This window comes from Macaca mulatta, chromosome 13 (assembly GCF_049350105.2).
Source record: "Macaca mulatta isolate MMU2019108-1 chromosome 13, T2T-MMU8v2.0, whole genome shotgun sequence".
Classification (NCBI taxonomy): domain Eukaryota; kingdom Metazoa; phylum Chordata; class Mammalia; order Primates; family Cercopithecidae; genus Macaca; species Macaca mulatta.
In genome coordinates, this window is record NC_133418.1 from 116,199,045 (window position 1) to 116,215,297 (window position 16,253).

Below are 16,253 nucleotides of genomic sequence, written 5' to 3' on the forward strand. Positions count from 1 at the left end.
CCACATACACACTCTCACACTCCACACACTCCCACACACTCTCACACTCCACACATACATACTCCCACACACTCACATTCCACACACACACACTCATACACTCACACTCCACACACACACACTCACTCCACACACACACTCACACTCCACACACACACACTCCACACACACTCTCACCCTCCACACACGCACACTCCCACACTCACACTCCACACACACTCACACTCCACACACACCTTCACACTCCACACACACCCTCACACTCCACACACACCCTCACACTCCACACACACACACTCCCACACACTCTCACACTCCACACACACACACTCCACATACACACTCTCACACTCCACACACACTCCACACACTCCCACACACTCTCACACTCCACACATACATACTCCCACACACTCACATTCCACACACACACACTCATACACTCACACTCCACACACACACACTCACTCCACACACACACTCACACTCCACACACACACACTCCACACACACTCTCACACTCCACACACGCACACTCCCACACTCACACTCCACACACACACTCACACTCCACACACACCTTCACACTCCACACACACACCCTCACACTCCACACACACCCTCACACTCCACACACACCCTCACACTCCACACACACACACTCCCACCCTCACACTCCACACACACACTCTCACACTCCACACACACACACTCCACACACACTCCACACACTCCCACACACTCTCACACTCCACACATACACACTCCCACACACTCTCACACTCCACACACACACTCATACACTCACACTCCACACACACACACACTCTCCACACACGCACTCTCACACTCCACACACACACCCCCTCACACTCCACACACACATTCCCACACATTCTCACACTCCACACACAGGCACACTCACTCTCAGACTCCTCACAGATACTCTCACACATATTCTCATACACACACACTCACTCTCATAGACACACTCTAGCGTGCGCGCACACACACACACACCCCCTGCTCGTCCACTCCACTCTCTGCCGCCTCCTCTCAGCTGGGCCTGCAGCTCCGCTGTGAGCTGTGAGCCACGGGCTATGAGGAGCCCAGCCACCCCTGCTCTTGGGGGCTGTGGTCTCCTGGGGGGTTTGTGGGGGGCGAGTGTGGGTGCTCGAGGGAGGATCCCCGTGTTCCCTCAGACCCGCTTTATGTTCCGCTCTGTCTACTGGGCTCTTCGTGAGCCCCATTTCATTTGAAGAAAGGACTAGATAGCTAAAAAGAATCTGAATGAGTCTAAAAAGCTTTTGGAAATAAAAAGCTTTTGGAAATTCCTACCCCCACCCCCCAACTCAGGTCTAAGGCACATGTGAGTAGATTTGAGCATGTCCACAGCCAGCGCTTCAAGGCGGGTGTGAGTAGGATCTAGGGCTGGGCACAGAGGGGCTGTCCTGGTGGGCTGGGGGCCTGGAAACTGTGCTCCAGGGGTGAGAGGCCTTTCTCTTTAGAACGCTTTCTGGAACACCTGCAACTGTTTTCTGTCCTCACAGCAGCTCCTCTGTGGTCCCTGCATCTGGCCTGTGTCCATCATCCCCCAGTCTGCCCACCTCCAGGCAGCCCCGTGTTCTAGGGCTGCTTCCAGCCCCACCCAGCGCTCCTGGTGTCTGTGCGTGGTGACTAGGACAACTTGGCAGTGTGGTCAGTGGCATGTTCTGGTAAACTCAAGCCTCTGGGGAGAAGCTGGGCCTGGGCCTGGGCCTGAACGATGGTGGCGGGACCCACTGCTGGATGGCCAGGCGGGTGGCATGGGCCGTGCTGCAGGCTGGGTGAGAAAGGCCAGTCCTGCAGGCTGACTAGGTGTAACCTCAGAGTGCGAAGCAGCTGAGGCGGACGTCCCAGGTGCAGTTCGCTTTGAGGGGTCATGCCAGAGCAGCAGAGCGCTTCTGCAGGAGTGGTCACATGTGGACACCTGGGCAGGTCAGGGAGGCAGGGCCTCAGCTGCTAGACCTGGCCGGGCTCAGGCTCCTGGGGACAAGGCCTGGTCCCCATCCTGTTGCCAGCAGATGCCCAGATCAGAATGGGGGGGTCGGGGTGGACCAGCTGTCTGAACTGGGGAGGACTCTGCCCGTGCTCCAGGCACACTCTCCCCTAGGAGCCTCATTCCAGCCATTCCCTCTACCAGGAATGGTCTTTACCCAGAGTCCCTCTTGGTTGACCCTGGCTTTGGCTCTAATCTCATCTCTTGATGAGGTCCATGTTGACCAACCTATTTAATGTACAACCTGCCCCCACCTTCCCTCACCCCCTAGTTCACCTTCCCCAGTTTTCTATTTTCTGTGTAGTCTGACCTTTAACCTACTACATAACTTATTTATGTACCAAGCTTATCATTTATTATCTCTCTCCCCTTTCTAGAAGGTAGACCCTCAATCAGGATCTGTTCAGTGGATTAGTGAGGAAATCTCCAGACCCTACGCTTCACTTTCGGGGGTGGTACCCTCCCCTCCCCTCCCCAACCACCTGTCACAGGGAAGGAAATACCACGTGTGACAAATAGAATACAACTATCGAAAGAACGCGAAATGAGCCCCGTGAATGCCAGGCCTTTCAGCCAAATTCTATTTGTTCTGGGACAATGAAAAAGTGACTCATTTATCCACAGAGGAGGGAAAGGCACCATTGCTAGGCAGAAGTCATGTGCATCTCCCGCCTTCTGTTCTGTGCCCTGATGTGCCTAGAAGGTCACCCCAGCCCCTCCAGCCTCTGGGGAGAAGTTGGGCCTGGGCCTGAATGATGACAGAGGGGCCCATTGCTGGAGATGGCCAGGCGGGTGGCATGGGCCCTGCTGCAGGCTGGAGGAGAAAGGCCAGTCCTGCAGGCTGACCAGGTGTAACCTCAGGGTGCAGAGCAGCTGAGGCGGACGTCCTGGGTGCAGTTCGCTGTGAGGGGTCATCCCAGAGCAGCGGAAATATGTGTGACCCATTTTAGAGATGAGGGAATGGAAGACTCCTCTGCTGTGGGGCCCCCGTTGTTGCCCCTGCCCTACTTCTCCCGATCAGCGCTCAGCGCTGCCTCCTCATTCAGAAAGCTCAAGAGCCTAGTCCCTAGGACAATGACACGAGGTTTTCCCGGCACTAATCATTATTGTTTAATTATCCTGGGAGGGACAGTAAGAGGGGAGGGAGAAGGAGAAGGGGAGTCTGGAGGCAGGCGCCTTTCCCGGCTGTGTTCAGCACCAGCACCGAGCGCTCTGGGACGTCTGGGCAGAGGCTCAGAGACGCAGCTTGACTCCGAGGGAGGCTTAGTCCTGGGCCAGTTTTCATGGGTTTCCTCTGTGTTCTGGTCGTGCGGGAGGGCACTGCTTGCTGTGTTCAGACACTGATTAGGGCAGCTTGCGAAGACAGGTCCCTGCTAGAGCAGCCCTTGGTGGCCAGGACACCGTGGTTGCCTGTGCCTCGGAGCCCTGGCTTTGCCCAGGTGGTCGCTTTGTACCATTGTGTGTCTGGGTTGGAGGACAAGGTACTGCCCAGGTGCGGCGCTGGCCAGAGCTCCGCAGTCCAGTCACATGACTTGTCAGGGCCTCCTTAGCTCCTCCGTGCCCAGGGAGGCAGTGGGGCATTCCCCAGTGACCTGTCACAGGCGGCACAGGTCCTGGGACGGGAGGCCCAGTTCCCATAGACCTGGGCAGGTCTTTATCCTGTCCTCAGATGCCCACTGCAGCCAGGAAGCTGTGTCTCCTGTGGAGCAGGGCTGAGGCCATCCGCTTGAGGTCATTTCCCTGGGGCCTGGGGTTCGTGTGGCACCAGTCCCTGTCCCCCAGACCAGCTGCTCCTCTTTCCTGGTCCATAAGCATTAGTGGGTCCTGGTCTGCCCAGTGGGCACCTTCTTCTGCACGCAGCAGTGGCAGCAGAAGCAATGAACACTCCAGAAGGCCCACTGTGTGCCAGGCTCAGGGACACAAGACTAGAATGTGGGTGAAGTTCCACAAATGTGGGCAGGTGGCACGCCCGTTGAGTGCCAGCCGTGTGCCTGTAGCTGAGAACTCAGTGGCACAAGGTAGGTGCAGGCCGCCATTCTTGTGTAGTGAGACCCACAACAGCAGCTCCGAAGGGGGTGTCCAGAGAGAGGGAGTCCTGATGCTGACCTGGGGAGTCAGAAGAGACCACCCTGGAAGAAGTGGCGTTTAAGCTGAGACCTGAGAGTTAGGACTTAGTCATTTAAGGGTTGGGGTTTGGGAGGGGAGGGCAGGGGTGGAAGAGGGTTTCCAACAGAAAGAATAGCATGTGTGAGCCCCTGAGCGAGACAATTTGGGACCAGAGTCACATCAGTGTGACTGGAGAGTGCAGGACAAGGGAGGTAGCGGTGAGCCATTCATCTGGGAAGGGAAGTGAAGGGAGATTGTGCAGGAAGGGGAGAAACCTTGTGGTCTGTAGAGCCTAGGGGAGGAGGGGAGCGTGGCTCTTGGGATGCTGTGTTTGAGGTTTCCGTGGGGTGACTGAGCACCATCATCTAGCAGGTGGTACTCAGCCTGGAGGTCAGGCTGTAGGTGAATGGATGCTAAGTGAAGTCAAAGAGGAGGCTCGCGCCCAGGAAGAGGCCAAGTATGAAGAGAAGACTGCCAGGGCTGCCCTGGGATCCACAGGTGGAGGGGGCCCAGGAGGCAGAACTGCAGAGAGGACTGAGCGAGGGCTGCCCAAGGGCAAGCTCAGCCCAGGAGGAGGAGGAGAGGGAGTGCTCCCAGGAGGAAGAGAGGGAGTGCTCCCAGGAGGAGGAGAGGGAGTGCTCCCAGGAGGAGGAGAGGAAGTGCTCCCAGGAGGAGGAGAGGAAGTGCTCCGAGGAGGAGAGGAAGTGCTCCCAGGAGGAGGAGAGGGAGTGCTCCTAGGAGGAGGAGAGGAAGTGCTCCCAGGAGGAGGAGAGGGAGTGCTCCCAGGAGGAGGAGAGGAAGTGCTCCCAGGAGGAGGAGAGGGAGTGCTCCCAGGAGGAAGAGAAGGAGTGCTCCCAGGAGGAGGAGAGGAAGTGCTCCCAGGAGGAGGAGAGGAAGTGCTCCCAGGAGGAAGAGAAGGAGTGCTCCCAGGAGGAGGAGAGGAAGTGCTCCCAGGAGGAGGAGAGGAAGTGCTCCCAGGAGGAGGAGGAGAAGGTCAAGAACGAGGTGCTCAGCTCACCAGGCAGGTCAGCGGGGAAAGAATGAGTGAATGGAGAGGTCTCTTGGATTTAAGGAAGGAGGTGGGTGGGGGCTGCATGGGAGGGGAGGAAGGGGGAGCCCTGAGGGCTCTGTGTGTGTGTGTGTGTGTGTGTGTGTGTGTGTGTGTGTGTGTGTGTGTGTGTGTGTGTGTATGTGTGTGTGTCTGTCTAACAAGGGAAGTACAAGAGCATGTTTTAAAGTTGATGCAAGTAGCTGGGAGAGAAGGAAGAGACCAGAGGGGAACTGGGTTCATCAACGTGACAAGGGCTGTGCAGTCTGAGGGGTGAGCGGTTGGCCTTGGGGAGGGAGAGGGGTGAGACAGGGGAGGAGCTGGGTTGGGCGCAGGGCTGGGGTTCAAGGGTCGGGGCTGCCAGGACTGGAGTTCCCCTCTGCTGGCTTGTTTTCTCTGAGGTGAAGTCAGATGCTGAGAGCTGGTGAGAGGCAGTGGTTCTGAGCTTTGAGGAGTGTGAAGAAGGTTGCAGTGGTCACCTTAGAGCTGGCTGGGGAGGCAGAACCAGTCATTGGAGGTGCTGGGCCTCCCTGGGGGCTGCAAGGGGATGGGGGTCTTTAGGGGCTGTTTTTCTCTCTTTGGAGGCAATGCAGGGGAAGGCAGGGGCAGGGCGAGGCTCCAGTCCCAGCTGCACCTCTGGCCCATGCTGACCTTGGGGAGACTGGTCATCTTCCTAGACCTCCCTGTTTGCTTGTCCACATAACAGGGAGTCCAGGCTCAAAAAGCAATTAGGGCCCCCTGGAGACCTGGGATTCAACTGAAGGCCACAGGTAGAAGATTGAGTCTTTATTTCATTCCTGATTAGTGCAGGAGAGAAGGAAATGGGAAGCTAATGTGGAGGCATGCCTGAAATGTGAACCTAAGAAGTGGGACTTTTACCACTACTTTGGGATTTCACACTGGGTTCTTTTCCACAGAATTTAGGTTGGTTTGTAGGTCAATTATGAAAACATTATGAGAGCTTTCCTGGTTCATCTTCATCTCCCTTGCCTTTTTTTTTTTTTTGGTGGAGACAGAGTCTCGCTGTGTTGTCCAGGCTGGAGTGCAACGGCGCAATCTTGGCTCACTGCAGCCTCCATCTCCCAGGTTCAAGTGATTCTCTTGCCTCAGTCTCCCACACCTGGCTAATTTTTGTATTTTTAGTAGAGACGGGGTTTCACCATGTTGGCCAGGCTGGTCTCGAACTCCTGACCTCGGGTGATCCGCCCACCTTGGCCTCCCAAAGTGCTGGGATTACAGGTGTGAGCCACCGTGCCTGGACTTGATCTCCCTAGTCTTTGAGCTCCCTTGCCTGGTTTCCCTTCTATCCATCTGATTCTGCGAGATCTGGCAGTGGAAACACGAATGAAGAGGGTGAAGGCGTTCAGTTTTGTTACCTCTTGGTAGTGCTGATGAAATCATCGATTCTCTCAAGTGTTTGTTTCTTCACTTGTAAATGTACCTTTGGTTAGAAGATCAGTGAATGGACAAATGTTGGGGTAAAAAAAGGGTCTGAAGAGACCACTTAAATAATTTCATTTATCTCAGCTCTCCTGGCTCCTCCTGTTATAATGAAAATTTATGGAAATGGAAAATAAGCTATTTGCAAGATCTATGAAGGAAGATATGTAAAGAGAAAACAAGTGGGCTATGAATGCGTTTGGCTCGGTACCTGCACTGAATTTGGAATTGACAGTGATTTCAAAAAGGTTGAGAAATTGGAATAGGGTCGTTTTCTCTCATGACACAAGTACCAGTAAGTCAGATGACAACGTGGAAAGTATCCTTATGAAAGGAAGCATATTGAAGATAAGCCCCAGCTGCTCTGCCAAGGAGTGGCCGCTCTTTATTCCTTTACTTTCCTAATAAACTTGCTCTGACTTGCCCTGAATTCTTTCTCGCGCAAGGTCCAAGAACCCTCTCTTGGGATCTGGATTGGGACTCCTTTCCGGTAACATCTTCCTGGCGAACCATGAAGGGATGATACTGAGGAAACTTCCAAGCCACCCCGCCCCCTGCCCACACACACACACAAATCAAAAAGGTGAAACCCAGCATTTTAAATCCTTCAGACCCCCATTTCACTGGTGAGTAGAGAGTCAATTTGGTGGAGCAAATTTCCTGATAGTTTCTGTGACGTGGGAGGCAAATATTTTGACACCTTGAATGTCTGACATCATCTTCATTTTACCCTCACACCTCGTTGATAATGGGTTTGGTATAGCATTCTGGGTTGGAAATCATTTTCCCCTAGATTTTTGCTGCATTGTAGTCTAGCAACCGGGATTTGTCTTGAGAATCAAAATTATTCTGATTCGTGATCCTTTGTAGAAGACCTATTTGTATCTCCCTGTCAGCTTGTAAGACTGTCTTTTGTCCTCAGTGTTTGTAAATGTTATGCAGGTGGCTTAGGCTGGGTATCTTTTCACCTGTCATATGGGCGGGCACTCACTGGGTCCTGCAGGCTGGAAATTCATGTCTTTCAGTTCTCTGACATTTCCTAAACTATGTCTTGATGATTTCCTTTCCCACCTTTTCCTTGGTTCCTCTCTCTCTCTCTCTGGAACTCTATCTTCATATGTTGAACCTCTTGAACTAATTTTTCATTTATTTTTGCTCTATTTTCTCAATTTCCTCTGTTTTATCTTCTAATTTTTCTGATGAACTTTTTAACACGACATTTTAAGTTTACAACTATTCTTTCTGTTCTCTAAATATTCTTTTAAAAAAACAAAACAAAACATGTGATTGTGCCTGGATGCCATATCTGAGTGTCTATCTGAGGATACTGATAATAGCTTCCCATTTTAAACTCTTTCTTCTCTATGCATAATCTCTGTTTCCTCCAAGTTACCTTCTTGTCTTTGTTTTGGTCATGCTCTCTCATGTCAGGGGCTTTCTTCAGCTGAGACCCTTAGTCCCTGGTTTATATTTAAGAGTGGGGCATGAAAAGTTGATTGGAAGCACTAAATGTGTGATTAAGATTGTTGATTGTGGGCTTCCTTGTAAAAGAATCTGGTTGGACTATTTTCTTGGGGAACTACCAATATCGGCATCTCTAGGTCTCTCCTCTTGGGCTGGTCTGAGCTCACAAAGGCCTTTAATCCTTTCATGGAAGTGACAACCTAGACATTCAGAAAGCCGAGAGAGAGAAGAAGGCTGGAGCAGGGGTATCGCGGGTCAATATTCAATATACAAACCTTCGCTTAACCCCCTACTTCTGTGTGGTGCCCTGGCCTTCAGCTGTGCCTGGAATCTCCCCAGCTAGAGACCTGGTCTCCCCTCTCCAGAGAATAAGCCTTCAGTATTTTGCTGGTGTCAGAAAGGGGATTGGTGCACCTCACTACTTTGTGAACAGATTATCAAGTAATTCTGCTAGTAGCTCTTCTTTCTTTCTCATTTTCAGAAGTTCTGGACACCCCCAAATCCTGAGCCCTCTTTGGGTTCTGCTGGTAAACCTGGCTGCTGCTTGGCAGGAATGCCCTTAGACCTGGGCCATGGCCTCAGAGAGTGTGTTCCCTCTTCTAGCTGTGCCCCTTCCCAGGGGCCAAGGGGACACGCCCACTCAGAGCTTGTACCTCATTCCTCCTCATTTCTTCAGGGAAATGAGACCTTGGAATTCCCTGTCCAAAGGATCCCAACCCTGCTCCCAGGGCCCCAGGGGACCTCTTTCCAGACCCCTCCTTCCAGAGTGGACCGTGCTGCCAGTGTGAGCCACCTAGGCCGAGGAGTGGCTGGGGGCAGGGCGTTGTGGGAGGTCTGGATGGAGCCATGCAAACCCCTTCAGGTGCAGGATGGGGCTGGACTGGAAAAGAAGGAGGGGAATGGGCCATGATCGGGATCTTCCCGTGTTGCTGTGTTCTGGTGCGGAACTGAGAAGTCCAAGGAGGACTATCCATTTGAACCTGCTGTTAAGGGTTGAATCGTGCCCCCTCCAAAAGATCCATTGCAGTCCTAACCTCCGGTTCCTCAGGACATGACCTTACTTGGAAATAGGTTCATTGGAGATAAAATTAGTTAAGATAAAGTCATACTGTAGTTGGGTGGGTCCTAATCTAAGATGATGGGTATCCTTATAAGACAACCATAGGAAGATGGAGGCAGAAATGTATCTCCAGGCCAGGCAGTGTCAGCGAGTGCCAGTCATCACCAGACACTAAAAGGTAGCCCAGGAACAGATCCCTCCCAGCCCTCTGAAGGAACCAGCCCTGCAGACGCCTTGATCTTGGACTTCTAGTTTCCAGAAGTGAAAGAATAAACGTCTGTGGTCCTAAGCCACCCAGTGTGTGGACTTTGTCATGGCACCCTAGGAAACGAACACATGGGCCTTTTACATCACCAAGAAGGTATATTTGTTAAGGCAGAGAATAGAAGGAATTTTTTTTAATCTTTAAATAAAGTCTATGACCTTAGCGTAGAATTTTCTTTTTATGAGTGAGGACACGTGGGCTTCCTTGGCTGCCCCTGCTCAGGCCACCTTGAGTACGAAGAGTGAATTGGCCTCTTGGCTCTCCCCAGTCCTGGTATAGGGCTCAGCTTTATCTTGCGTGCTCAGTCAGCCCCCATGCACTCTTCCATTCCCAGCCTCTGGCATTTTACCAGTGTGCTCCCACCAAGATTTTGCTCCTGGAGGTTCTGTCCCAGTGCTGTTCAACAGGATTTTCTGTGATGATGATGGAAGCATTCTTTTTCTATGCTGTTCAGTGTGGCAGCCACTAACCCTGTGAGGCTGCTGAATGCTTGAGATGTGGCTAGTGTGACCTGGAAACTGAAGTTTAGAATTGGTTTAATAAAAAGGTAAACGTAGCCCATGTAGCTAGGGGCTACCACATTGCATAGCACAAACCTACACTGTAAAATAAAACAAAACAAAACTTCTGTCTTTGATGGATTTAGAGAGATAATGGAAGTAAAGGAACGTGTTCCATCTGCCATCTTTACCGTAGTGTCTCTTATGTATCTTAATTTTTATTTCAAAGAGATTTTAGAACTAAACTAGTAGTGATGAGTTTAAAAAAAGTCCTGGCTCTCGGATGTGTAGTAGGGCGAACCCTGGTGCATGGTTCTGTGTGCAAGGAGGCAGCTTTTGTGGCCATCCCTCTTGTCACAGGTAAGGGCAGGCAGAGGCTCTGTTCGTGGTCACAGAATAAACTTGGGGTCTTTGGCTCCTGCTAGGTAGGTTTGCAGCCTCCAGGGACCTCGCCAAGTACCCTCCATGACTCCTGAACACCCGAGCGGGCGTCCAGGCCCTGTGGCCACCCGGCTGCTGGAAAACAGATTGGGTTGGTAAAAATATGTGTGTGTGTTCTCACAGAACCTGAGAAAATCACACCTCCACTTTGACAAAAAAATCTGTTTGTGCGGCTCCAATAATCACTTCCTAACTGGTGGGATAGCAGGCCATATGTCTGCGAAGTGGCTAGCTGACGAGACGTCCTACCTCCGTTGCGCCTCGCAAAATACCTTTTTCTAGCAGATCAGCTCTAAAATAAAAAGAAATGAAGCCACAGGCTTCTGCTTCCAAATGATGCTTCTGAGGCAAGGCAAGACAAGGCAAGCAGTTCCTGGAGACACGAGGGTAGGGGCTTGGAAACGGGCCTGGTGGGGCTTGTGACTCTGATGTGTTTGGGGTGAGGGAAGTCAAATAGGATTTTCAAGTTCAGGGGCTGGTCCAGTGTTGGGGGAGAGGCCCCTACTCAATGGCAAAGGTCCTGTCTGCAGAAAGTCAGACTTGTTTGGGGGTTTGAATTTTGGAGGAGACCCCCCGCCCCTCCTGGAGACTGGCATTCCAGCTCTCGCAAGCTGCTGTGTCTGAACCCCTTTGCCCTCATCTCACGCCAGTTGTGAAATTCCATCAGGCTTGAATAATCATAGGAAGCTGCTCTGGCATCCTCATGACCTAAGGCAAGCACATCTCCATGTCTGTGTGTGTAGGTGCTCCCCCGTGGCCTCCCCTCTGGGCCTGCCAACGTTTTTTGAGTGTGTGGCTCACAAATTTTACCTTGGAGGTGACCAGTGTCCCTCGGAAGCTCATGTACACACAGAAAAATGGCAGTCCCTGGAAGGAGCTTCTCCCTGCATCCTTTCCCCGAAGTCAGCTGAAACTATTTAGAACGACAAACACCCTTCCCACCATGCTGTTTCTGGAACAAGCCTGCCTTTCCACAATTCACTTTGCAACTTTAGGTAGAACCACATGTCACGTGTCTTGTTTTTCTCATCTGTGACTCCAAAGAGTAGTGTCAGAAAAGATCAAGTTAAGAAATGCAAAGTCATTTTAATAAAGTTATTGACTTTTGTGGCCATTTCAGTATTATATCTAAAAATTCACATTGTAGAAATAAATCTGGGTTTTCAGTTTGCTCTGTGCAGTACGCAAGATGCCTCATTCCCTTCCCTTTTTTAAGAGTTTGACATTATTTTATGGCCTGAATTCAATGACTTTTCAGAAGATCTGAGAAGTGAACTTTACCTCTTGGATTTTTCGTTATCCAACAGGAAGGACGTGATAAAGGAGGATGGCCTGTATTTGTCAGAGCAGGTGCTGTGGTTGTAGCCAGTCTTGCCGACTGCCAGGAGCTGTTAATACTTGCTCTTTTTTTTTTTTGAGACGGAGTCTCACTCTGTCGCCCAGGCTGGAGTGCAGTGACGCAATTTCTGCTCACTGCAAGCTCCGCCTCCCGGGTTCACGCCATTCTCCTGCTTCAGCCTCCCGAGTAGCTGGGACTACAGGTGCCTGCCACCGCGCCCGGCTAATTTTTTGTATTTTTAGTAGAGACGGGGTTTCACCATGTTAGCCAGGATGGTCTCGATCTCCTGACTTCATGATCTGCCCGCCTCGGCCTCCCAAAGTGCCACCGCGCCCGGCAGTACTTGCTCATTTTTAAAGTCCTGCTCAAGTTCCTTCTGTGCCCCCATCCCAGAAGGTGTCTGTGGAGCCCTGTGACTTTGCTCTTGTTCATGCATCAGATTTCTGATGCTGCTGGTGATAGGAGGAGCAGGGTGCTCATCCAGTGCGAGCTCACTGACCACGGTGGGAGCAGGAGCTGGAGCTAATGGGATGGAGAAGGGAGCCCTGGCGAGAAGGGGAGACATAATTTACTCCAGAACCCGGCAGAGACACTGGCACGCAAAGGTTAGGCCTGGGCCCGCAGGCCCTGCCTCAGATGTTTCTCTCTTGATCTCTTCCAGCAGGAGGGAATCTCGCTGTGAACCCCCTCACACATTATCTGCTCCTCTCCCTGGCACTTACCAGTTATCTGTCTGCTGCAGATGAGCTATTTCTGAACTTGCCTTATCTTGCCTCCTGGACTGCTTCAGCTCCTGAAGGGTCGCGACTGTCATAAACACTTTGTTATCTTCTGTGGTGCCCAGCCAAGGGCCTTGCACCAGGGCCGCGTGCGGAGGGCACAAGCTCCTGGTCCCTGGGCCACGGGGCTGAACGGTTTGTGACTCCAGCAGGCTGGCACACTGGAGAGGCTGCGGCAGGCCTAGTTGGCTGCTGTCTTAGGGGACTGGAAGCCTCTGGGGTGGGGGTGCAGGAACGTTGCTCTGGGAAGGTCTTGGCAGTTGGAGGTTTCCTTCTCCATCTCTCACCATGCCCTTTGCTCCTTGGGGTTAGTGTCTCTGCACCAAGTGCCACCTCCCTCTGCTATATCTTCTCCAACCTCCCCTCTGCTGCGCTTTTCTGCTATCTCTCTCTGTTTGGCATGAGCCTCTCTGAACTCAGCATCTTCCTCACCTGCCTCCCTCCCTTCTGGGCTGGGTTTCTCCCGGGGACACCTACTGCACCTCTTATTTCTCAGGCCGTGGGATTGGTGCCCGCCCTCTGTCCCCTGACCTGGCTTGGCTCTGAGTGCCCCTCCGGGCCTGCTATGTGCCACATCCGGGACACGCATTTGGTCTGCATCAGACTTGCCTGTTGATCAGCATCTTGGCATTGATCACCCTCTCCTCATTCTTCCCCTTCCCTAATAGCAGACTCTTTCTGGCTCCTTCACTGGCTCCTTCTCCTCATCTTTTCCTTATCCATTAGTGTCCTTTGCCCTGCACACTCCAAGGCACTCCCAGACACTCTCTTTCCTTCCACAAGACATAAATGACCACCCGGAGGCTGACAACCCAAAGTCCACAGCTCTGGCTCTAGCCTTTTCCCTGATGCTGCTTCATGCCTGTATTTCAGGGGGTTCCTGCTTGTTGCCTAAGCTCGTCAAACAAACTTGTCCAAGACGAAAGTACCAACTTAGCACCCAGCATCTCCTGCCACATTTAATGGTGCCACCGTTCACCTGGTCATCCAGGAAGTCACCCCTAGACTCCTTTCTCTCCCCCGGTCCTGCCCATTCTCCAAGTGCCCTGAGTCCCCCGGCCATAGTCAGGTGGGCTAGGTCATGCTGCGGTAACAAATATCCCTGCCGTCTCAGTGGCTGAACACAGCGTGTAGATGGCCAGGCCAGTCTTTCTGCAACTCGCCTCTAGGTTGCCACTCTGGGATCTCAGCTTGTTCGAACTGTAGCTCTGTCATCTGGAACCGGTACTTCTGAACTTGCTGCAGAAGGTAAGCGCAGATGAGAGGGTCATGCAAGATGTTAAAGGCCAAGCCTGAAATGGGTTACATCTTTTCTGCCCCATTCTATTAGCCAGAACTCAGTCCTGCGGCCCCTCAGCTGACTGCAAAGGAGGCTGGGAAATGCACACGGGGAGACAGTCTCCTCCCCGCGTGCTCAGGGAGGGGAAGGGATGCAGTGCCCCCACAGTACTGCTGTTAGGGCCCTGATCATCTCCTATTGGACTAATGAGTCTCCCTGCTTGCAGCCTCTGTCCTTCCAATCTAGCTTCCTCCCGGCAGCTGCAGCAGCCAGTCGTCCTACGCTGCGGATCTGATCACACCACCTCCTGCTAAACCCCTTGCTCTTAGGATAAAGTCCTGACTGGACTCTCTCAACCTCTCCAGTTACATTTCTCACCACCCTCCCCAACATGGCCTTCTCCCCAGCTGCAACAGACTCCCCACATTTCCCCAAACAGGCAGTATTTCACAAGGCTCCCCTCGTCCTCCCTTTGCTGACAGGGGTTCTGCCTTCCAGAAAAGGCTCGGATCTGTGAGCCGGAGTCAGTTCACCAGGACCCGTAGGGTTCATCTGTGCCCATCCACCGCAGGCCAAGTCATGGGCTCCCTGTGCAGGATTTCCAAAGCCCTTCATGTGCCCTCATTAGGATACTCTTGGCATTGTTAGTGATTGCTTTTCAGAGAGTCTGACGTCACCCACAAGCCAGAAGGGTAAAAGCTTCCTGTGCAGCCTCCACTGTGCCGAGAGCACCGCATGCTTCACTCACTGGAGCCTTAACATCATCCTGTGAGAGGCACTGCTGGGGCTTCCATTTAACATCCTGGGGAGCCAAGGCACAGAGATGTCAAGGAACTTGCCCAAGCTCACACAGCCAAGTGGTGGAGGCAGGTTGGCTCCAAGTCCACATGTGTGACTGCTGTGCTACCCACGGCCTGTGACCCACAGCCCTCAGCCACATGGCACCTTCATCTCCGTCTCTGCGACCCAGAATCCTGGTCCAGAGTGCATGGCCACTCACGGGCAGTTGAACACACATGAGCAAGTTCCATTTTAAAGCTTTCTTTTACTCTCTCCTCTGCCTACTTCCATCCATCCTTCCCTTAGAAATTCCCGCTATGGGCCGGGTGCGGTGGCTCACGCCTGTAATCCCAACACTTTGGGAGGCTGAGGTGGGTGGATCACCTGAGGTCAGTTGCTCGAGAGCAGCCTGGCGAACATGGTGAAACCCTGTCTGTACTAAAAATACAAAAAAATTAGCCGGGCGTGGTGGTGGGCGCCTGTAATCCCAGCTACGTGGGAGGCTGGGGCAGGAAAATTGCTTGAACCAAGGAGGCAGAGGTTGCAGTGAGCTAAGATCGCGCCACTGCACTCTAGCCTGGGTGACAGAACAAAATTCTGTCTCTGAAAAAAAAAAAAAAAAGAAAAAAAAAAGAAAAATCCCTCCTACGATTTCCTTTACAGGAAGCAAGAAAATAAATCCATGAGACTCTCATTAGATTTTTTCAAACAAAGTAGCTTGATCTTATCCCTGGAAGTGAGCACCATGCCTCGGAGACAGTTACTCCAGAGATTTCATCCCTGCCTCAACTATTCTGGATGGCTTCTTTGGGAGGTGGATGCAGAGACAGCTTACTGGTCACACAGGAAAAGGATTGCCATGACCTTCTATCACTATCCGCACAATACAAACATCATCAAAGGGACTCTCCTATACTTGTGTCTACTCATGCAAAGGGTTTTGCCAGCCTCTCTTTCAGTAAGTGTGCAGAAATGTTGTCTTTTAAAATCCCTGTTCCCCAAGTGGCTGCCGTGACATGGGGATGCAGAGGGTGACAGTGTTGCTGCTCAGGGCTGCCCTGACAAAGGGCCGCAGACTGGGGGCTTCAACAACAGAAGTCTGGCTTCTCAGAGCCTGGAGGCTGGAAGTTTGAGATCTAGTTTTGGCAGGCATGCTGCTTCTGAGGCCTCTGAGTGTGGCTTGGAGGTGGCTGCCTTTCCCCCTGTGTCTCCCCATGGTGTTCTCTCTGTGTGTGTCTGCATCTTCATTCCTTGATTTTTATTATTTTGGAGAAAGGATCTCACTATGTTGCCCAGGTTGGCATGCAGTGGCACAATCACAACCCACTGCAGCCTTGACCTCCCAGGGTCCAGTGTTTCTCCCGCCTCGACCTCCTGAGTAGCTGGGACTGCAGGTGCATGCCTCCACATCCGGCTAATTGGTGTATTTTTTTTTCCTTTAGAGATGAGGTCTAACCAAGTTGTCTAGGTTGGTCTTCAACTTCTAGGCTCAAGCAATCTGCCTGCCTTGGCCTCTCAAAGTGCTGGGATTACAGGTGTGAGCTGCTGTGCCTGGCCTTGATTTCTTCTTTTTCAAAGGATACCAGTCAAATTGGATTGGAACCCACCCTAAAGACCCTATTTTAACTTAATCTCCTCTTTGACAAAACTTTCTCCAAAGGCAGTGACTTTCTGAAATACTGGGGGTAAAGACTTCAACATATGAATTTTGGGG